Source organism: Ursus arctos, chromosome X (assembly GCF_023065955.2).
Source record: "Ursus arctos isolate Adak ecotype North America chromosome X, UrsArc2.0, whole genome shotgun sequence".
Classification (NCBI taxonomy): domain Eukaryota; kingdom Metazoa; phylum Chordata; class Mammalia; order Carnivora; family Ursidae; genus Ursus; species Ursus arctos.
Window position 1 is genome coordinate 17,466,898 of NC_079873.1, and position 22,446 is coordinate 17,489,343.

Genomic DNA, 22,446 nt, shown 5'->3' on the forward strand with positions numbered 1-22,446 from the left:
AAAAGAGGAGAAATGGAATAAGAAATATTTTGAGTCCAGGTTTTAGCTCAGCCACCTACTCGTGACTTCCAGAAGGGGAAGACTTTGCGGTCCCTTCTCACTAGCACACCCACACCCCCACGTCTGTGGAACAGCACAACATCAAGGGTCAATCTGGCTTCAGAGCCAAGCGAGAATGTGGCCTGGTCAGGAGCAGCCCCAAGAAATTTGAAGGCCTTCATCCCCTTGTCTAACAGGAGATGCTTCTGGACCACATGCCACCAGTCCCACTCCTGAAGCAGAATGTTCAAGGAGGATGTCCGAAAGGCAGAGGCCACCTGCTCTCCAGGAAGAAAGGCTATGCTTCAACCAGCTAACTCTACTTCAAGAAAGGGCACCCAGAAGAGACACAACCTGAGGGATTCACGCAAGTGTTTCTGAGCCAGGGCCTCTAGGACACTTTGGACACTGGAGGCATAAAACAATTGGATGCTACCTGAAAAGTAAAGTTGTTGAATATACTAAATGACTTCTCTCTGGGTGCCTGCAAAAACACCAGTAGCACATTTTTCAAACATGCAAGCTCTGTGGAGATGAGGCAACACATGGGATCTCAAAGGATCTTCCTTACTAAAGGGAAATCAAGCAGGCTTTCATTTCAGCAACCTGCTTATAACCTTAATCTACTTGTCATTGTTTTATGTAGTATTAAATATTTCTCATACTGAATTGGGTTTCTTAAATCTCATTTTTTATTTTCCAATCAAAATGGGAAATACAGGGGCGCCTGGGTGGCTCAGTCCGTTAAGCGTCTGCCTTTGGCTGAGGCCATGATCCCAGGGTTCTGGGATCAAGCCCCCATCGGACTCCCTGCTTAGCAGGGAGCCTGCTTCTCCCTCTCCCTCTGCCCCTACCCCACCCAACTCATGTTCTCTCACACTCTGCTCTCTCTCTCAAATAAATAAATAAATAATCTTAAAAAAAAAAAAAAAAAAGATCTGCCAAGAAATCAGCCAGAAAGAAGAACCCAGCTAGAAAGTTTGAGGTCAAAATGGAAGCAGCCAAAGTCTTCAACTTTCAATTGTGTCATATAATCCATGCTTCTAATTGTGTCCTGCTACAAGGAAAACAGATTTTTATTGAACTTATGCAAATATATATTGCCATAAAAATACAAGAACACTCGAGGTGCCTGGCTGGCTCAGCTGGTGGAGCGCGAGACTCCTGATCTCAGGGTTGTGAGTTCAAGCCCCACGCTGGGTGTAGAAATTACTTAAAAATAAAATCTTTTTAAAAAGTTAAAAATCTTTAAAAAAAATAAGAACACTCACTGACAGTTTCTGAATTCTGGGGGGATCAGGTAGGGACAAAAGATAAACGTTTCAATTTTGTTCACAAAGTTATATTTTATCAAATTGCTGTAAATCAATAAGCTTAAGAGTTGTTGTTTTTTTAATTTGGAAAATCAAAGCATTTTTTAAAGAGTCAGCAACATTCTAAACAAAGTCCTAATAATTACAGTTACCCTCCTCAGTTCATGTAGTTCCTCCATGTTATTACTTTTTGTTCTGCTTAAATCCAGTTTTCCCCCTAGTTTTAGAAATTCTTACTCAGTTCAGTTTTAGGATCTTAAGGTTATCAGAAACCTATACTCAGAGGTTTTCTACGAGTATCTTTGAATATAAAACACATTTGCAACAGCATCAGAGTAAGACAGTAACTGTAAATGAACATTTCAAGTTAACATACCAGGACATCTCATTTCTAGGAGTTTCCTCTATTTTTAGAATACTTGTCTTAATAATACAGCTATACAAATTTAATCTAAGACAGTTTAGTACCACTTATTTGACAATGCTTCTCATGTCATTTAACATAGCAAACAAGCCTATGTAGTTTAATGTCTCACAAAATCTTTGAAATGTTCCATGGGCCCTTGGTAACACCTCAGATTGTGGCCAAAAGACTTTATTTTAGAATTTGATTTTGTGGGGCACCTGGGTGGCTCAGTCGGTTCGGCATCTGCCTTGGGCTCAGGTCACGATCTCAAGGTCCTGGGATCAAGTCCTGAATCAGGCTCCCTGCTCAGCAGGGAGTCTGCTTCTCCCTCTCCCTCTGCCTCTCCCTGCCTCTCGTGTGTTCTCTCTCTCTCTCTCTAATAAATAAAATCTTAAAAAAAAGAATTTGATTTTGGGAAGTATGTTAAAAAATATTAAAAGATTTGAACATGTGATTAAATAGAATCATAAATTGTTATGAAATGATATTTATCCATTTAACCAAAGTAACAATAAAAGATATTAAAGGCAAATACAGAAGGTTACATAGTGGTGAGCAAAATTTCGCTTTTTTAATATTAAGACTCAGTTTTTGTTTTTATTATTGTTTTGACTCAGTTTTTTTTTTCAAGTAATCAAAAACCTGAAAAACAGGAAATTATTTTGGCAAAACATAGAATCCTTGTTTTTTAGGCAGAAAACATTTATGTATGTATATATGTATGTATGTATTTCACAGAGAGTGAGAGAAAGCACAAGCAGGGAGAGCAGCTGATGGAGAGGGAGAACCAGGCTCCCACTGAGCAGGGAGTTCAAAGTGCGACTCAATCCCAGAACCCTGAGATGGTATCCTGAGCCGAAGGCAGATGCCTAACTGACTGAGCCACCCAGACACCCATAGGCAGATAACATTAAAGGTAAAGAAAAACTTTTGTTTACAATTTCTTATTAAGAGCAGACCAATAGTTTAAGAAACCTTTGTCCTTTAATAAAGGGAAAACACAATTTTCATTTTTTTGGTATTAAAATTCATTTACTTACTTAAATTTATCTTAACCTTAGCCAGTATTGACCACACATAAATTCCTTTCAAAAAATTCCTTTTGTATAAACCTTCTACAACTTTTTTTACATTCGCATTTTGTCCTCAGTTTCCCCACTTTAAATAACCAGACTCATTTTAGGACAAAATCATTTTCTTTGCCTCAACTCAACAAAAATGTATTTCTATTCCTTATACTACTTACTTTTTTTTATCATAATAATATTTTTTATTATATTATGTTAGTCACCATAGAGTACATCCCTGGTTTTTGATATAAAGTTCGATGATTCATTAGTTGCGTATAACACCCAGTGCACCATGCAATACGTGCCCTCCTTACTACCCATCACCAGCCTATCCCAATCCCCCACCCTGCTCCCCCCTGAAGCCCTCAGTATGTTTCTCAGAGTCCACAGTCTCTCATGCTTCATTCCCCCTTCTGATTACCCCCCCCTTTCTTTATCCCTTTCTTCTCCTACCGATGTTCCTAGTTCTTATGTTCCATAGATGAGAGAGATCATATGATAATTGTCTTTCTCTGCTTGACTTATTTCACTTAGCATTATCTCCTCCAGTGCCATCCATGTTGCAGCAAATGTTGAGAAACTATTCTTTTTGATAGCTGAGTAATATTCCATTGAATATATGGACCACATCTTCTTAATCCAGTCATCTGTTGAAGGGCATCTCGGTTCCTTCCACGATTTAGCTATTGTGGACAAAGCTCCTATGAACATTGGGGTGCATATGGACCTTCTCCTCACTACGTCTGTATCTTTGGGGTAAATACCCAGTAGTACAATTGCTGGATCATAGAGTAACTCAATTTTAACTTTTTAAGGGACCTCCACACTGTTTTCCAGAGTGGCTGTACCAACTTGCATTCCCACCAACAATGTAGGAGGGATCCCCTTTCTCCACATCCTCTCCAACAATTGTTGTTTCTTGCCTTGTCAATTTTTGCCATTCTAACTAGCGTAAGGTGGTATCTCAGTGTGGTTTTGATTTGAATTTCCCTGATGGCTAATGATTTTGAACATTTTTTCATGTGTCTGTTAGCCATTTGTATGTCTTCATTGGAAAAGTGCCTATTCATATTTTCTGCCCATTTTATGATTTGTTTATTTGTTTCTTGTGTATTGAGTTTGAGAAGTTCTTTGTAGATCTTGGATACCAGTCTTTTTTCTGTAGTGTCATTTGCAACTATCTTCTCCCATTCCATGGGCTGCCTCTTAGTTTTTTGGACTGTTTCCTTGGCTGTGCAGAAGCTTTTTACCTTGATGAAGTCCCACAAGTTCATTTTATCTTTTGTTTCTCTTGCCTTTGGAGATGTGTCATGAAAAAGGTTGTTGTGACCGATGTCGTAGAGGTTGCTACCTATGCTCTCCTCTAGGATTTTGATGGATTCCTGTCTCACATCGAGATCTTTCATCCATTTGGAGTTTATCTTTGTGTATGGTGTGAGAGAGTGGTCAAGTTTCATTCTTTTGTATGTAGCTGTCCAATTTTCCCAGCACCATTTACTGAAGAGACTGTCTTTTTTCCACTGGATGTTTTTTCCTGCTTTGTCAAAGATTAGTTGCCCAAAGAGCCGAGGGTCCATTTCTGGGTTCTCTATTCTGTTCCATTGGTCTATGTATCTGTTTTTGTGCCAGTACCATGCTGTCTTTGTGATCACAGCTTTGTAGTACAACTTGAAATCCTGCATTGTGTTGCCCCCACCTTTGTTTTTCCTTTTCAACACTTCCTTGGTGATTCGTGGCCTTTTCTGGTTCCACACAAATTTAAGGGTTGTTTGTTCCAGTTCTTGAAAAATGTCATTGGTATTTTGATCAGGATAGCATTGAAAGTGTAGATTGCTCTGGGTAGCATGGACATTTTAGCTATGTTAATTCTTCCGATCCATGAGCATGGAATATTTTTCCATCTTTTTGTGTCTTCTTCAATGTCTTTCAGGAGTGATTTATAGTTTCTAGAATATAGATCCTTTATGTCTCTGGTTAAGCTAATTCCAAGATAACGTATGATTTTCGGTGCTCTTGTAAATGGGATGGATTCCCTAATTTCTCTTTCTTCAGTCTCATTATTCATGTATAGAAATGCAACTGATTTCTGAGCATTGATTTTGTATCCCGCCACATTACTGAATTGCTCTATAACTTCTAATAGTTTGGGCGTGGATTCTTTTGGGTTTTCCATATAGAGTATCATGTCATCTGCGAAGAGAGACATTTTGACTTCTTTGCCGATTTGGATACCTTTTGTCCCTTTTTGTTGTCTGATTGCTGTTGCAAGGACTTCTAGTACTATGTTGAATAATAATGGCAAGAGTGGGCATCCTTGTCGTGTTCCTGATCTTAAGGGAAAGGCTTCCAGCTTTTCCCCATTGAGAATGATATTTGCTGTAGGCTTTCCATAGATGGTTTTTATGAGATTGAGGAATGTACCCTCTATCCCTACACTCTGAAGGGTTTTAATCAGGAAAGGATGCTGTATTTTGTCAAATGCTTTTTCTGCATCTATTGAGAGGATCATATGATTTTTGGCTTTTTTCTTGTTGATATGATCTATCACACTGATAGATTTGCAAATGTTGAACGACCCTTGCATACCAGGGATGAATCCCACTTGGTCATGATGGATAATCCTGTTAATGTACTGTTGGATTCTATTAGCCAGGATCTTGTTGAGAATTTTGGCGTCCATATTCATTAGGGAAATCGGTCTGTAATTCTCCTTTTTGATGGGGTCTTTGCCTGGTTTGGGGATCAAGGTAATATTGGCCTCATAAAATGAGTTTGGTAGTTTTCCTTCTGTTTCTATTTTCTGAAATAGCTTTAGGAGAATAGGTATTATTTCTTCTTTGAATGTTTGGTAGAATTCCCCAGGGAATCCATCAGGCCCTGGAGTTTTGTTTTTTGGAAGGTTTTTAATCACTGTTTCAATCTCTTCATAATTAATTGGTCTGTTTAAAAAATCAATTTCTTCCTGTTTCAGTCTTGGTAGTTTATGGTTTCCAGGAAAGCCTCCATCTCTCCTAGGTTGTTTAATTTATTGGCATAAAGCTGTTGATAAAATTTTCTAATGATCCTTCCTATTTCATTGGTGTTGGTTGTGACCTCTCCCTTTTCATTCATAATTTTATTAATTTGGGTCCTTTCTCTATTCTTTTGGATAAGTCTTGCCAGTGCCTTGTCAATTTTATTTATTCTTTCAAAGAACCAGCTTCTAGTTCTATTGACCTGCTCTACTGTGCTCCTGGTTTCTAATTCATTGATCTCTGCTCTAATCTTGATCACCTCCCTTCTCGTGCGTGAGTCAGGCCTGTTCTTCTGTTGCTGTTCCAGCCTCTTGAGGTGAGAATATAAAAACTGCATTTTAGATTTTTCTATTCTTTTGTGTGAGGCTTGGATGGCTATGTATTTTCCCCTTAGTACTGCTTTTGCAGTGTCCCATAGGTTTTGGACCGTTGTGTTTTCATTCTCGTTGGTCTCCATAAATTGTTTAAATTGATTTTTGATTTTCTGGTTTATCGAATCATTCTTGAGCAGGATGGTTCTTAGTCTCCAAGTGTTTGAATTTCTTCCAAATTTTTCCTTGTGATTGAGTTTCAATTTCAAAGCATTGTTTGTTTTTTTTTAACATTTTATTTATTTGACAGAGAGAGAGACATCCAGTGAGAGTGGGAACACAAGCAGTGGGAGTGGGAGAGGAAGAAGCAGGCTCCCAGCAGAAGAGCCTGACATGGGGCTCCATCCCAGAACGCCGGGATCATGCCCTGAGACAAAAGCAGACACTTAACAACCGCGCCACCCAGGCGCCCCCCAATTTCAAAGCATTGTGGTCTGAGAATATGCAGGGAATAATTTCAGTCTTTTGGTATCGGTTGAGACCTGTTTTTGACCCAGAGCATGGTCTATTCTTGAGAATGTTCCATGGGCATTAGAATACAATGAGTATTCTTTGGTTCTGGGATGTAGTGTTCTATATATATCTATGAGGTCCAACTCGTCTAGTATGGCATTCAAAGCTCTTGTTTCTTTGTTGATTTTCTGCTTAGGTGATCTATCTATTTCTGATAGTGGAGTGTTGAGGTCCCCTACTATTAATGTGTTTTTATCTATGTCTCTTTATTCTGGTTAAGAGTTGGCTTGTGTATCTTGCTGCTCCCCTGTTGAGGGCATAGATATTTATAATTGTCATATCCACTTGTTGGATACATCCTTTAAGAATAATATATTGCCCTCTGTATCTCTAACTATAGTCTTTAGTTTAAAATCCAATCTGTCTGGTATGAGAATTGCTACCCCAGCTTTCTTTTGAGGTCCATTGGCATGAAAGATGGTATTCCATCCCTTTACTTTCAGTCTGGATGTATCTTTAGGTTCAAAATGAGTCTCTTGTAGACAGCACATGGATGGGTCATGTCTTTTTATCCAATCTGCAACCCTGTGGCGCTTTATGGGAGCCTTTAGGCCATTTATATTGAGACTGATTATTGAGAGAGATGATTTTAATGATGCCATGTTGCCAGTAAAGTCTTTGTTTCTATAGATTGTGACTTTCTGTTCTGTATCACTCTTGGGGCCTTTTTACTTTTATAGAACCCCCCTTAATATCTCCTGTAGGGCTGGTTTTGTGGTTATGAAATTGGTCAGTGACTGGGGATTCTGGAAGGTCTTTATTTCTCCATCAATTCTGAATGACAGCCTTGCTGGAGAAGGGATACTTGGCTGCATGTTTTTCTCTGAAAGAGCTTTAAAAATGCACCCCCCAACCCTTTCTCTCATTCCAGGTCTGTGTAGACAGGTCTGATGTAATTCTGATGCCTTTGCCTTGGTACGTGAGAAATTTCTTTGCCCTGGCCGCTTTCAATACTGTATCCTTGGATCTAATATTTGTGAATTGCACTATGACATGACGTGGCGTAGGTTTGTCGTGGTTGAGCTTGGGAGGGGTCCTCTCTGCCTCTTGGACACGAATGTTTGTTTCCCTCACTAGATTAGGGAAGTTTTCAGCTACAATTTGTTCAAATATCTCTTCTGGACCTCTGTTTTTCTCCACCCCCTCGGGGATGCCGATGATTCTGACATTGGAACTTTTCATTGAGTCAGTAATCTCCCATAACCTACATTCTTGAGATTGGATTTTTTTGAGCCAAGTTTCTGTTTTAGATTTCTCTTCTACTAACCCATCCTCCAATTCGCCAATTCGTTCTTCTGCCTCATTCACCCTGGCCGTCAGAGCCTCTAGTTTTGACTGCATTTGATTCATAGTATTTTTAATTTCTTCCAGATTAACTCTCATTTCCGCCCTTAAAGATTCTGTAGTCTGCTTAATATTTTCGTTAATATTTTTTTCAAGTCTACACATCATGTTGACCATTGTTACTCTGAATTCCATTCCTGATAATTTGGTTATATCCATATCCATTAGTTCTGTGGGAGAGGCCACAGACTCATTGTCTTTTCTTTGTTGGGGGGGGGATTTCTCTTTCTCGTCATTCTATTGAGGAGAGGTTGCGGGGTTGTCCAGAGCCCAAATTATTGACTGGGACCCAAGCCGTGCGCCCTTGTTTTATAGGGATCTTAGGGATGTGGGCTTCTTGATTTTTCAGCCTGCCTTTTGGGGGAAGGGCCTGCCGCGCTGATACTCAGGCAACCCGTTTGGGTAGAGTCTCTCTGTCCCCTGCGAGGGGGGATGGGGTGGGCACACTGTGAGCTGGTATTTCCAGGCTTTCGTTCTCTGGCGGCTTTCCCTGGCGGTTTGCTGTGCCTCTTCTGAGAGTCAGAGCAGCAGTAGCCAAATCCCAGCCTCTGTCTCAGAACAGAGGGATTGCAGTCTGCTCTCCACTGAGCTCCTCTGGCCACCCTAACTCTGCTTCTGTTGGTGCTGCTAAACCCTACAACGTCCCGGTATGTGCGCCCCACAGCCGACGTCCCAGCCCTCCCTTCCAGGGCTGGCGCGTCTCTGTCCTTTGTGTTTCTAATACCGCCAGCCGCGCGTTCCCTGGCTCACGGTCTCAGTCTGTTTTCTCGCGGGTGCCGGTCCGCGAGTCCGCCCGCTCCCCCATGCAGGTGGCTACCGCTTCCGGGCACCCCAACGCGGAGGCTCCCTCCCCCTTCCGTTTATCTTCCGATATCTGTGCGCGGTTTCACGGCTCCCCGCTTCGTACCTCAATTCTCAGCGCTGGAGATGTTCATTTGTTGAGATCCAGATGCATCTTCCTGCATCTCATGCTGATTCCATGGGTGTTCAGGATGGTCTGGTACCTATCCAGCTCACTCAGGGGACCGGCTGAAAAAGGGGTCCCCTACTCCTCCGCCATCTTAACTCCCTCTATCCCTTATACTACTTCTTACCAAAAACATACACGTCTTCTTTTCCTGCATACAGAGTTTTTCCCCTTATTTCCAGTAGTCTCATTTACATTTATTAGAATTTGTAACTTTTTGAAAACTTAGTTTCTAGTAAAACTAAGTAGTAAGCAATCATAAGTCATCAGTTATACCATTATTCTTTACATTAGCAAATTAATGAATACAGTTCCTAATTTCTAGAAATGTGCTTTTCCATAGTATAATTTTTCAATAAAACATAAACAGGTTTACTACTAGACCCATATTTATCTTTAGTTTCTCTGTGATAAGATAAAAACAGATAAACTTGTGTTTAGTACTTGATGCTGTATTATTTTGTCTTATTTGGAAATGATTTAGGTATTCAATAAATTTAACTTAATTCATTATTTAACTCAGCAAAATTTTTAAAGTTTCAGGTTACCACAGATTTTGCTCATTTACACGAGCAACATGTATACTTTGAACCTAGAGATTAGGCTGGAGTGCTCCCTGTAAATCTTATAGGGAAAGGGAAGTTACAACAGGCAGGTGAAGCTGGGTGTTAAGAAGGGGAACTTATATTGGATGTGGACATTTATTTTTAAATCATAAGTCTAATTTCTGTCATTTCATTTTGTCTAGGTATAAGGCTAGCCCCTATACTAATAAGACATATGAGAGCTTTCTATTAAAAAAATATTTTTTTAATATAGCCAATTTAAAGGCTCCGTCCTGCAGCCATTGATGAGTAGGATGTATTAATAAACCAATAAGCATTAATAGTTTAACCAGAGATGCAAAGCATCCAAAGACAGGTTAGATGACGCAGCATCCATGATTCAAAAGTTTACTCCCAAATTTCGTCTGAGAAAGCAAAGGCCTTCCTTGCACATGAGGTAAGGATGGTGTAGGGAAAACTGTATCTCTGGTCCTCACAAAATCATGAGATGCCTCCAGTTACAGACCTGCTCGTCAGTGACACAGGGCAGGTGCTACTGGAATGGGACTTTCTAGCACTGACAAGCAACGAAGGTTGAGATGACAAGGGTTCCCCTGGGCTGGAACCTCTCATGACCAACTTCCCACAGCCAGACAGAGAGAGCCAGCCTCGGATCTCAGTCTATTCGACTGGTCACCCTATGCACTCGAGAAAGTGCACCCTCTGAATGGTGGAGACCAGGAAAATATTCTCACTGGTCACAAAGCCAAGCTTTTAAAAGAGGACTTCAACTAAGTCCATTTTGACCTCAAACTTTATAATTGATTAAATTCTTCTTCCCAGCTTATCTCTTAACTCAGGCAAAAGACCCTGTGGGCAAAGCATCCCCAGATGGGAAGCGAAACTACCCCTTCAAGCAATAGGGACTGCCCTGAGCCAGCAAGATGCTGCCCATGTGTGACTTCAGGACAATGATCGACTTGACCTTCACTGCCCACCTGCAGGTACCCACCCACCATTGCCCCACATTTTCCTGATATAAACCTGGAAGTATTTTTAGCATTTTGGAGACAGTCTCTGAGACACTAGTCCACTGTCTTCTGGGTGTTGGCCTCACTGAAATAAATTCCTTTCTTGTTTCACCACCACTCCCTTCTCTGCCTTTGGGTTTTGTCAGCAGCAAGTGGCCAAACCTGTTCTGTTTGGGACCCCCGGAGCCAGGTGCTCTTGCACTCCTGTGCCCCAGCTATACTCTTAAGACATAGAACACGATTGGGTGCCTGGGTGGCTCAGCTGGTTAAGTGTCTAACTCTTGATTTCAGCTCATGATCTCAGGGTCATGGGATCAAACCCCGTGTTGAGCCCCACATTGGGCTCCACATTCAGTGGGGAGTCTGCTTGGGATTCTTTCCCTCTTCCCCTCTCCTACTCGTGTTCTCTCTCTCTCTCAAATAAATAAATAAATTTTCCAAAAAAAAAAAAAAACAAGAGGAAAGGACAAATCTCTCATACACACATTAACAGCCTGGCTAGGCCTTGGGTCTCTTGGAGCCACAGCCACACTAATACCTAGGAGGGAAGTGCAGGGGGATTAGGGCTTATGTGTTGTTTTACAGTATATCTCATTGCACAGTTTTCTTGAGGTTCAGGGGTGATCTAGTGTCAATCTAACCTGTTCTGTGACCAACTTACCATAACATGGGAGTCTTCTTGAGGTGGTGAGCACTCTAACAGCTGCTCGACCTGTGCCCACCAATTTTGCAGCTTTGGTTTTCAACATGTCCCTTAGCAACAGCCTTTACCTCATGTGGGCATTAAAGGACACCAAAGACAGACAAAGGAAAACAAAGATCATCTCTGGGAGGAAGTGGATCAGGAACCAAAGAGTACTCTACCAAATGTAGCCAAAGAGTAACCTAGCCCAAGGAACTAGTTCCGCAAGTATTTTCTTCTGCTAACCTAAATTTAGAAAGAGAGAAAAAGGCCTCTTACCACTCTGGTTCCGTTTGCCTCCACATATAGAGATTCCAGGAGGTTGACATGGTAAGAAATCTTAGCTGCTACTGGCTGAATGTCAGATGCCCCAAGGATTTCTCAGCTGTAGCAGTGCCAGGGTGAGAGGTGTCCAGCAAATTCAAGTATCCTGCAGATTATGTCAACTGTTGGGGAGGAAGAATTTCCTCTGCCCTTCAAGACCCTCTAGCTGGGAGGTGCCTGGGTGGCGCAGTTGATTAAGTATCCTACTCTTGGTTTTGGCTCGGGTCATTAGCTCATGGTTGTGAGATCCAGCCCGATGTCTAGCTCCACACTCAGCGTGGAGTCTGCTTGATATTCTCTTTCCCTCTACCCCTCCCCTCTACCCCTCCTGCTCATGGTCTCTCTCTCTCTCTCTCTCTCAAATGAATAAATAAATCTTCAAGAAAAAAAAAAAGATCCTCTAGCTGTACTAAGAGTCAAAGTGACATGAGACAGATTAATAGGAGAAAATCAAATTTAATAGCAAACATACAGGGTATCCACATAGACATAACATTTGAGTTGTTTCTACTTTTTTACTAAAAAAACTGTTAAAATCACTTATACTTTTTTGCTTAGTGATTAATTTCCTTATGCCAATCATTTCTCTAGGATTATCTCTTAGAAGTGGAATTTCTGGGTAAACAGCTTTGATTATATGAGTTTATAGGATTTTGCTTGATTTCTTTTCCTTCCTTCCTTCCTTCCTTCCTTCCTTCCTTCTTTCCTTTTCTTTTTTCTTTTTCTTTTCTTTTCTTTCTTTTTTTTGAGTTCCTGGGTAGGCCCAAATGATTTCTTTTCTTATGCTATTATAATCATGCCATGAATGAAGTTTCATATCCTGTTTCATTTTTAATGAAAATATTTCCCACATTATCACATATGTTCTGTAAAACAATTTTTAAGTTTATTTGTTTTTTTAGTAATCTCAACACTTAATGTGGAGCTTGAACCCACAACCCAGAGATTAAGAGTCATGTGCTCTTGCAACTGAGCCGGACAGGTCCCCCAGTTTTTAATATTGTTATGTGGACATAAAGCTGAGTCAAGTTAGTCGATTTAATCTACTATTCTGGTTGTGGTAAAGTTAGGTGCTTTCTAGTTTTTCACCGGGGTAAATCACACTTTTAGAAATATCTCTTTGTAGAAAGCCTAGTGTATATTTAGGTTGATTACTTCAGGATAAATGCTCAGAAAAGGAATTACTACCTCAAAGGCCATGGACATTTATTTTCTTTTCTCTCTCTCTTTTTAAGTAGGCTCCATGCCCAGTGTGGAGCCTAATGCAGGGCCTGAACTCAGCACCCTGAGATCAAGACCTGAGCTGAGATCAACAGTTGGGTGCCTAACCAACTGAGCCACCCAGGCATCCTGGATGTTTCTGAGGATAGTTGATAAATATTGCTAAATTGCTTTCCAAATTAGTTATATTGATCTACGTTGTAATGTGTCATGTCTTATATAGGTTAGATATTAGAACAACCTGATGGGCTATAGAACAACTTTCCTTAGAGATCTTTAAAAAGAAAATAAATTTCCTGGGGTGCCTGGATGGCTTGATCACTTGGGCATCCGACTATTGGTTTTGGTTCAGGTCATGATCTCAGGTTGTAGGATGGAGCCCTGCATCAGGCTCCACACTCAGTGGGGAGTCTACTTCTCCCTCTCCCTCTCCCTCTCCCTCTGTCCCTTTCCCTGCTTGCTCTCTCCCTCTGAAATAAATAAATAAATAAACCTGAAAAGAAAAACAAAAGAAAACAAATTTCCTTCTCTGTGTTCCAGTTTAAACTTTCAAAGACATAAGAAATGTATGCCATCTCTCAAAAAGAAAAGACATTTAGGGGCCCCGGGTGACTCAGTCAGTTAAATGTCTGACTCTTGGCTTTTGGCTCAGGTCATGATCTCAGGGTCCTGGGATCAAACCCTGCCTCGGGCTCCCTGCTCAGTGGAGAGTCTGCTTGAGGATTCTTTTTCTCCCTCTTCTTCTGCTCTTCCCCTCAACTCACATGTGTACGTGCACTCTCTCTCAAATAAATATATAAAATTTTTTTAAAAAGGCATTTAAATTATAAACACCAGGAACGTTAACATGGACTTGGTGTTCTTGACCTCTCTCTTATATCAGATCTTAGATTTCGATGGTAACTTTCTTTCCAAGTAAAATGTTTTCACATTGTCCGTACAAGCAAGGTACGTATCTATTCTATGGACAGGGAAATACTGAGGCACAAAGAAAGTTTTTAAATTGACTTTCTTATAGCTATATAATTTATGCTAAATTCACATCTATAGTTTCATGCCTTGGTGAGAACTCTTTGCAATGTTAGTAACATTCAGGTTCAACTCCAGACAGACTAGATAAACAACATCTTTTTTTTCAAAGATGGAATTCCAAGAAGGAAGGCTCCAATTAAGTTCTATCTTTATATGAAAGAAAATATTATAACATCAAAAGAAGGAATTTCTCATACAAAACAAATAATATGGGAGCCTTGGCTGGCTCTGTCAGTGGAGCATCTGAGTCTTGATCTTGGGGTCATGAGTTCAAGCCCCATGTTGGATATAGAGATTACTTAAAACACACACACACACACAAAACCCCCAAAAATAATACATACAAGCTGGACTTCAACCTAATATTTTGCAGTTTGTAAGAATCAAGATTTCCCCTGACAGTCTCTTGAGATGACTTTAAAATGATAATAATCTATCTTTCCTTATCAAGAAACATTTTGTGGTATATTTTATTTAACTTTTTATTTTTTATTTTATTTATTAAAGATTTTTATCTTTACTTATTTTAGGGGAGGAGAGGCAGGGGAAGAGGGAGGGAGAGAATCTTTTTTTTTTTTTTTTAAAGATTTTATTTATTTATGTGACAGAGAGACAGCCAGCGAGAGAGAGGGAACACAGCAGGGGGAGTGGGAGAGGAAGAAGCAGGCTCCTAGCAGAGGAGCCCGATGTGGGACTCGATCCCGGTATGCCGGGATCACGCCCTGAGCCGAAGGCAGACGCTTTAACGACTGCGCTACCCAGGCGCCCCGAGGGAGAGAATCTTAAGCAGGCTCCCCACTGAGCCAAGCTCAACGTGAAGCTTGATCCCACAACCCTGAGATCATGACCTGAGCTGAATTCAAGAGTCAGATGCTTAACTGACTGAGCCACCCAGGCGCCCCTTATTTATTTTTTTAAGTAAACTCTACCCCCAACGTGGGGCTTGAACTCATGACCCCAAGGTCAAGAGTCACACGCTCTACTGATTGAGCCAGCCGGGCTACCCCTGTATCATATTTTAAACATCAAGGTCCTTGGTGTAAACCAGTCTCTTAACCCTATTGACATTTTGGGTCTGGATCATTCTTTCTTCTGTGGAGCTGTCCTGTACATTGTGGGATGTTTAGCAGCATCTCTGGCCTCTACCCCCCAGAGGCCAGCAGCACCCTGCCCTCTTCCCAGTAGTAACAATCAGTGTCACTACTGTCTCCAGACATTGCCAAATGTTCCGTGGGGGACACAATCATCCTGGTTTTGGTACATATGGTATATTTAATAAACTCTGGTTATGTCTAGATGAATGACAGATAGAAAAGGTGGACAGCCTGGATACTAACATCCTTTAATAGATATTTTCATATTAATTTCATTTTTTCTATTTGACCTAATACATTTTGGGAAAATTATATGCCTTATCACAGCAAATAAATGGAAAATGGGAATCAATTGCTAAGTGTTCCAAATCTGTAAATAGAATGTGTGTGTTCCATATAAATTACAGTAAATCTGAATTTTTTTTTTAAGATTTTATTTATTTATTTGACAGTGACAGCCAGCGAGAGAGGGAACACAAGCAGGGGGAGTGGGAGAGGAAGAAGCAGGCTCACAGCGGAGAAGCCTGACGTGGGGCTCGATCCCGGAACGCCGGGATCACGCCCTGAGCCGAAGGCAGACGCTTAACGACTGCGCCACCCAGGCGCCCCAGTAAATCTAAATTTTTCAAAAGATTTTATTTATTTGAGAAAGAGTGAGCACAGCAAAGGGAAGGGGCAGAGGGAGGGGCTCAGTGGGGAGCCTGACATCAGGCTTGATCCCAGGACCCCGGAATCATGACCTGAGACAAAGACAGATGCTTAACCGACCAAGCCACCCAGGCCCCTGTAAATCTAAAATTTTAATGAAGGGAATTTTCTAGCAAAATTCTGGGTTAAAAACAATGTAATTCATAATATAATTATCCTTAATGTAATTATCTGTGAATAACAATATTTTTTAGCAAATGGCCTTTTCTGTTTTATTAGGTAAAATACAAGGTCAGAAATCTGGGTTTTCTAAGACATTACAGAAACAATGTCAAAGCTGCTTTGTTTATGAATTCAACTTTCAATCATGAGAATTTATATGGCATTTCAAATAGGACAATTTAAAATTCCTGTTACAATCAGAATAAATGACACATTTGAATTAAGTCCTTGAGAAGAATCTCAAATAATTAAGATTGGCAGTCTTATCTTTGCTCTTAAGTTTAAACCAATTATTTTTGCATTGTATTCTAATAATTGTGCCAATAAATTTGGCCAAAAAATTTTCCTAACATATATTTTCACTGGTGTAGTATGTCTTTCCTCAGACATTATGAACAACCTTTTTTTTTTTTTTTAAGATTTTATTTATTTATTTGACAGAGAGAGACAGCCAGCGAGAGAGGGAACACAGCAGGGGGAGTGGGAGAGGAAGAAGCAGGCTCCCAGCGGAAGAGGCTGACGTGGGGCTCGATCCCACAACGCCGGGATCATGCCCTGAGCCGAAGGCAGACGCTTAACGACTGAGCCACCCAGGCGCCCCTATGAACAACCTTTTTTGACACCATAAAACTTGAGATGTCACCAGGTCAACCGCATACAGCCTCCCTTTATCCCAATGTTATAAGAACTTTCTCATATGCTTATGTTCTGTAACATGCCTTCCCAATATCTGAGGGAAAATTAGTAAATATTTGGTGTAAAATAGTTTCCTCTGGACTGTCTTTAAAATCTTCTTGAATCAGTTAAGATGCTTTTACCTGTGAATAAGAATATCCAACTAAAAGTGGCAGATATAACAGGAAGTTTCATTGTCTTACCTCACAAGAAGTTTAGAGGTAGATGGTCATCTCAGGCTAAACAATGTTGTCAGTGCCCCAGGCTCTTTCCATCCCTGTATGTTGCCATTCTCAGCACATTCACTTTTGTCTAGTGCTTAATGACTGTAATGTGGTCTCCACAGCTCCCATAGCCTATGAAATGACAGGAAGGAATAAGTGGGAAAGAAAGCTCTCCTTGAATATCCTGCTTTCATCAGGATGGAAAATCTTTCTAGAAACATCTAAAGACAGTGCTGCTGAAGGGCTCACTGACCAAACCTGGGCCACATGGCCAGAGCTACCTGCAAGGAGGGTGGAAAGAGAGTGTGTGACATTTTTAGCCTCTATTATAGGAGGCAGACCCTGCCAGAGGTAAGAGAGAGGAATAGCTTTTTGGTAGGCAACCAAAATTTTGTGTGTGCCAGTTCATGTTTGGGGAGAATGTTCCTCAATCTAAAAACCTGTGATGTTACCAAAGTTCTATGAGCATTCTAAATAGCTATCCCTTCTCTATATTTCCCGTTTTTTTTAAATATTTTATTTATTTATTTGAAAATGAGAGAGAGAAGAGAGAGTAAGAGAGAGAGAGCGCTCGCACGAGCTGGGGGTGGGGGGGAAGAGCAGAGGCAGAGGGACGAGCAGAGAGCCCGATGTGAGGCTCCATCCCAGGATGAGATCATGACCTGAGCCAAAGGCAGACGCTTAACCGACTGAGCCACAGTAGCTCGCATGTAGGCAATCTATATGTCTCTTGCTCTTTGGGCCATTCAAAAAGATCACCACAAGGCACCTGGCTGGCTATCATTAGAGCACACAACTCTTGGTGTCAGGGTCATGAGTTCAAGCCCCACATAGGGCGTAGGGCTTACAGAAAGAAAGAAAGAAAGAAAGAAAGAAAGAAAGAAAGAAAGAAAGAAAGAAAGAAAAAAAGAAGGAAAGAAAGAAAGAAAGAAAGAAAGAAAGAAAGAAAGAAAAGGAAGGAAGGAAGGAAGGAAGGAAGGAAGGAAGGAAGGAAGAAAGAAAGGGAAGAAAGAAAGAAGAAATTAGGTTTCCAGAAGTATGTAATTCTAATAGAAATAATGTCAAATAAACCCCCCCTCTTAAAAAAAAAGTCACCACAAACATTTGAACTGCAAACCAAAAAAATCTATTGGACTGACACTGCCTGCTGTCACTCTATCCAAAGATGATTCAAGCTCGATGTCTAGAAATCTCACCTGGCTGGCTAGCCTCAGAACTCAGAAACTGGTTTATAATTTGATCTGATCATTACCCATTCCTTTTCTTTTGTTTCCAGAGAAATGCCTCTTATTTAAAACATGATGGCTTGAACCATAGGCCCAACTTTGAAAACACAATTGCATCACTGCTTTCCTGAAATGAGTTTAACAGAACTAACTTATTTCAGGGACTGGTTCAACAAGACAGAATGATCTACCTGATTAATTTTTGTATGTGAAACTTAAGGGAAGTTTCAGAGGAGGACACTGTAGGGGCCAAGGACAGGCTGCCACAAGATGGGCCACTTTGGCATGAACATTATTTTGAGTCAAAAGCAATCAAAACCCAGCACATTCAAGAAAAGCACTTTACCTCCACTTCAACTGATTGTTGGTTCCAGGAGGAGAGCTATTGACAAAGATTCCCCTCTACCCAAGAAACTTACCCACATAATAGGGCAACCTTTGTTTTCCCATCATCTCCTCTCACCTTCCTGCTAATGGTCTTTCTCTCCTTTGTATCCTCTGATCCCTACCCTGCTCCTGAGCTCATGTAAGCCTCATGGTGCTTGACTATCTTTGGTATTTGCATGTCTATGGATTCCCCATACTTATGAAATTAAATCTGATTTATTCCTGTTAATCTTTCTCGTGTCAGTTTGATTCTTGGTCCAGTTAGAAGGACCTGGAAGGGCAGAAGAAAATTTTCCTCCCTGACACAACCTTTCAAATATACTCATGATATACTCAGCTGGGCTGAAAATGTAGTTTTCTTATTTCTCTAAGTCTGCCCTGATCTACCTTACAAGCTCCCATATTCTGGGTGGAAGCTGGGAGGAGGGACTAGATCAAGTCTAATTTATTAACCTGAATTCAATCCTATAAAATGTCTTTGTAGGTAAACAGTCTGTCTCTACTTGGATGACTCTGAAGACCTCAGCCAGTCAGATTTCACCCTCCCTCTACTCCTCTCCAAGAAGACATCCAGGTGTGTGAGGGAGGGGTGTGGCTTTCATGACCTCAAAGTGGCAAAGGGCATATGTTAATCCTCCCAAAGAAAAGCAGAAACCAGACTGCCCCACTTCTGTCGTCTGCTTTCCCAGCGGCCTAGCTAACCTACTTCCTGCCCTAGTACTTAACCTGGAAGGAGGAGATCAGGACAATTGTGTCTTGTGACCTTCCTCCCAAATTCCACTCCCCCATTTCCCTGTAACTGATCCAGAATTGCTTTTCCCCCCATTCTTTACAGCCTGGAGGGTCTCCCTTCTATTCTGCACACAGGCCCTGTGTATTAAAAAGGAAGCTTTGTCATTTAGAAATCCCTTTCTCCAAAAAGCCTGGATTTTATGTACATTGTCTTACTAAAAAGAGGTGAAGAAAATCAGCTTTGAAATTCAAAGCTGATGAACAGCCTCTCATGAGCAGCACCTGTCTATCCTTCCTTTCTTGGGACAGTTAGCTTGAAGACTCTGTCAGAAGGCTAACAGGACATGGGATTTAAGGGGGGGGGGATCAAAATGCATTGGTTTAATTCCTATAAAATATGTTCCCTAGACAGGTGAAATTGGATGAACTAAAGAAAGGAGATTCATTTTCTTGGGTATCTTGTGAGCTCCATCTCTTTTTCTTCAGAGACAAAGTATAACTTTCAAAAACATGACCCTAATGAAAATATACAATGAATACATGTCACAGGTTTTATGCATTAATGAGGGAAGCAGGAGGATGGTAAATCTGGTACAAAGGAGAATTCGAAAGACAGATTTATAGGTTCATAAAGGAAAAGCATGCTGAAGTAAGTTTGCTAAAGTAGAAGCAAAATAAGACAATAAATCCAGAATCTTGGCACAGAAAGTTTTTGTATCTCTCCTGGACAAAAATCCACAAGTTAACATGACTGAGCTTTAACCAAGCAAAGTACATTCCTCTGAAGAACTAAATATTCCTTGGGTGGGCCTGTTAGATAAAGGCCTTGAAATAAAGCTTTCGTCCAACGTTCAAAGGACAAGCAGTCATCCTTTTGCTTTGGTTCCAAGTGTTAGGAAATTTTTCTTAATATAATCAAATGTTGCATACATCGCACCCACCTTAAGGTGGGTTACAAACCCAGTGTGGTGGGAGCTAATGAAGTAAAGGGCCACGAATGGATTTATAAAGAGCCTATTGAAATAAAAGATGTGGTTTAAAGCAAGGCCAGTTTTCTGCCTTAGAGATACAAGTAAATAGGTACCTTTAAAAACCTAAAATCATGATGTTGCTCCAAACCTGCAGATTTTAGAGATATATTTTTACTTACAAATTACCCTTTCCTCAGAATCATAATCTACATATATTTAATTAAGCATAAATGATTCCATTGCCAAAGCAGATTAATCTGATTCAATGAAACCATAAGGACATATGATTATTTTTTCAATCACAGATTATGTAGGTTACTACAGCCCATGTTATATATGCTAGCCTATTCTTTCACTGAAGTGACAAACATTATTTCATCAATCAGGCATATTCAGAGTTGGCTTAACTTTAAGGAATTTAGCACAGTTCACACATAAACCACTCTCCAACTGATGGTAGTTTCCAAAACAGATCTGATTTTTAAAAATTTCTTAACAGCTCATTTGTAATACCATCCTCCCTATTCAGATGGTTATTGAAGTAGCCTCTTGGTTGGAGAGTAATGAAAGAGAATGAATATTATAAAAGAACAAAGCCTACTCTGAGTAGCAATTTCCCCATGGAATTTCATTTTCTGAGTAGAGCACAAGATCATCTGATTAAAAAGCTCAAATTTTCTAAAACTTTCTCTTGATGTCTATGGTGTGTGTAACATGAGTACGTTTCCATATTAAGGTTATTCGGCTGTGGAAAACACAAGAACTCACACAAAGCTTTTCTTATAAAAGTTGAAGAAATCTAAGACCGCTCGTTGGTGCAGCAATGAGAAATCTTTAAATGTTGGTCACCAAGTGCTTGGCAGTGGCTTTTGTTAGTTAGTTTGTTTTGTTTTGTTTTTCTTCTGTTTTTCTTTTTGTCCTGCGAGAATGCAAAGGCAAACATTTTGGAAAGCACTGTAACTTAAAGGCATGACCAAAGCTAAGAAATTTAAGTAAGCGTGTCATGGAAACACAGGAACATAGATTTTGTTGGCTAATCCAAATAGATAATTAATCATGTTCCTGACAGTGTGGAATGCAGATTTGCCTGCTATTTGCAGAAACTTTAGCAGGCAGGCCAAGAGCTTTCTTGAATACTGGAATCTGGAATGGCTTAAGGAGTTATAAGACAGTGATTTCAAGATCTCCAGATTTCTTGGACTAGTAGAATTTCAAAATAATGTTGAAGAACAGCATGGTGTTAACTTATTTTGGCAAATAATAATATTGGGGGGGAAATTTTACTATTTGTATTTGACATCCAATTATAAACTAGTCTCAAAAACACCAGTTTTGGGGCTGGGTTTGGGTTTTTTTTGTTTTTTGGGGGGTTTTTTTGGTGGGTGTTGGGGTTTTGTTTTGTTTTGTTTTTGAGACTAGTTCATAATTGGATTTACCAGTAGATTTGGGGCCAAGATATCTTTAGGGTAACTTAGCTTCTTTCTCAAACCTTTCATTAGTGACTAACAAGCACATTGAGGTATTTGCCATCCATGGCTGATCAAGACAAATGCTACTCCTGAGAAAGGGGAGTGTGACAGGATTAGACTTTGGCTCTAGATAGGGTCTGGGTTCTTGAGAGTTCTTCTTTAAGATCATATTGTCTTAAGGAGGATTTTTTTCAAATGGTGAGGAGATAGAATATTTAAACATTGACCGAATTCTGACTGGGACATTTATTCAGCTTTCTTCTGAACTACATGACCTTTAAATAAAAATCGAGTCAAAGTCCTTGAATGTCTATTACTAAGAGTGTTGTGCTAATAAGCTCTGGGGCAAAATCTCTCAAACTTAAGTCTTAATAAATAGAGCCTGAGAACTTAATCAAAAGGGCATTTCAGGACCATAGGTTCTGAATGAAGTCTGAGATGGCAGCCCTGAAATCACAATTTTTAACACGCGTAATGTACACGTGGTCCATGGACCCCCGTCTTGAGAAACATTGTTCTAGGAACTCTAAAAGAAGTCCGATTTCAGTAATGGCACACTAGCTAATTGTGGTCATGTGACTGCGTTTGGACTAATGGGGTGTAAGCAGAAGTGATGTGTATTTATCTTTAAGAAAGATGAAGCTTTCTTGGGGTGCCTGGCTGGTTCAGTTGGTAGAGCACTCTCGGGGTTGTGAGTTCGAGCCTCACATTAGGTGTAGAGATTACTTAAAAAATTTTTTTAAAGAACCCACTTTAAAAAAGTCAAAGCTTCTTGCTTGGATTCCCACCACCACCACCCCCTGTTGCCCCAATTGGGAAATGACAGTGATTGGAACAATTCCTTGAGTCCTAAGAGGAATGCTGAAAATGGCAGAGCTAACTATCAGTCTAGATTCCTATGTACCTTTATGAAACAGAGCTGCCCT

General features: G+C 40.4%; 1 protein-coding gene and 1 non-coding gene across 4 annotated transcripts in view; both read left to right on the top strand.

Annotated features, from left to right (window-relative positions):
• Nucleotides 1-22,446, top strand: part of MBTPS2 (membrane bound transcription factor peptidase, site 2) — an 80,509-nt gene that overhangs the window by 48,305 nt on the left and 9,758 nt on the right. The window contains exons 13-15 of one of the 3 annotated variants that reach the window (XR_008958796.1): nt 2,497-2,674; nt 10,426-10,586; nt 18,833-18,922. The gene's annotated coding sequence lies outside the window, so the exon portion shown is untranslated. Of the gene's footprint in view, nt 1-2,496; nt 2,675-10,425; nt 10,587-18,832; nt 20,736-22,446 lie in introns of those variants that run through there. The other 2 variants (XR_008958795.1, XR_007188311.2) reach the window with 2 other exon arrangements.
• TRNAR-CCU (transfer RNA arginine (anticodon CCU)) lies at nt 1,170-1,242 on the top strand. The gene has a single exon. It is a non-coding gene; the product is annotated as a tRNA-Arg (tRNA).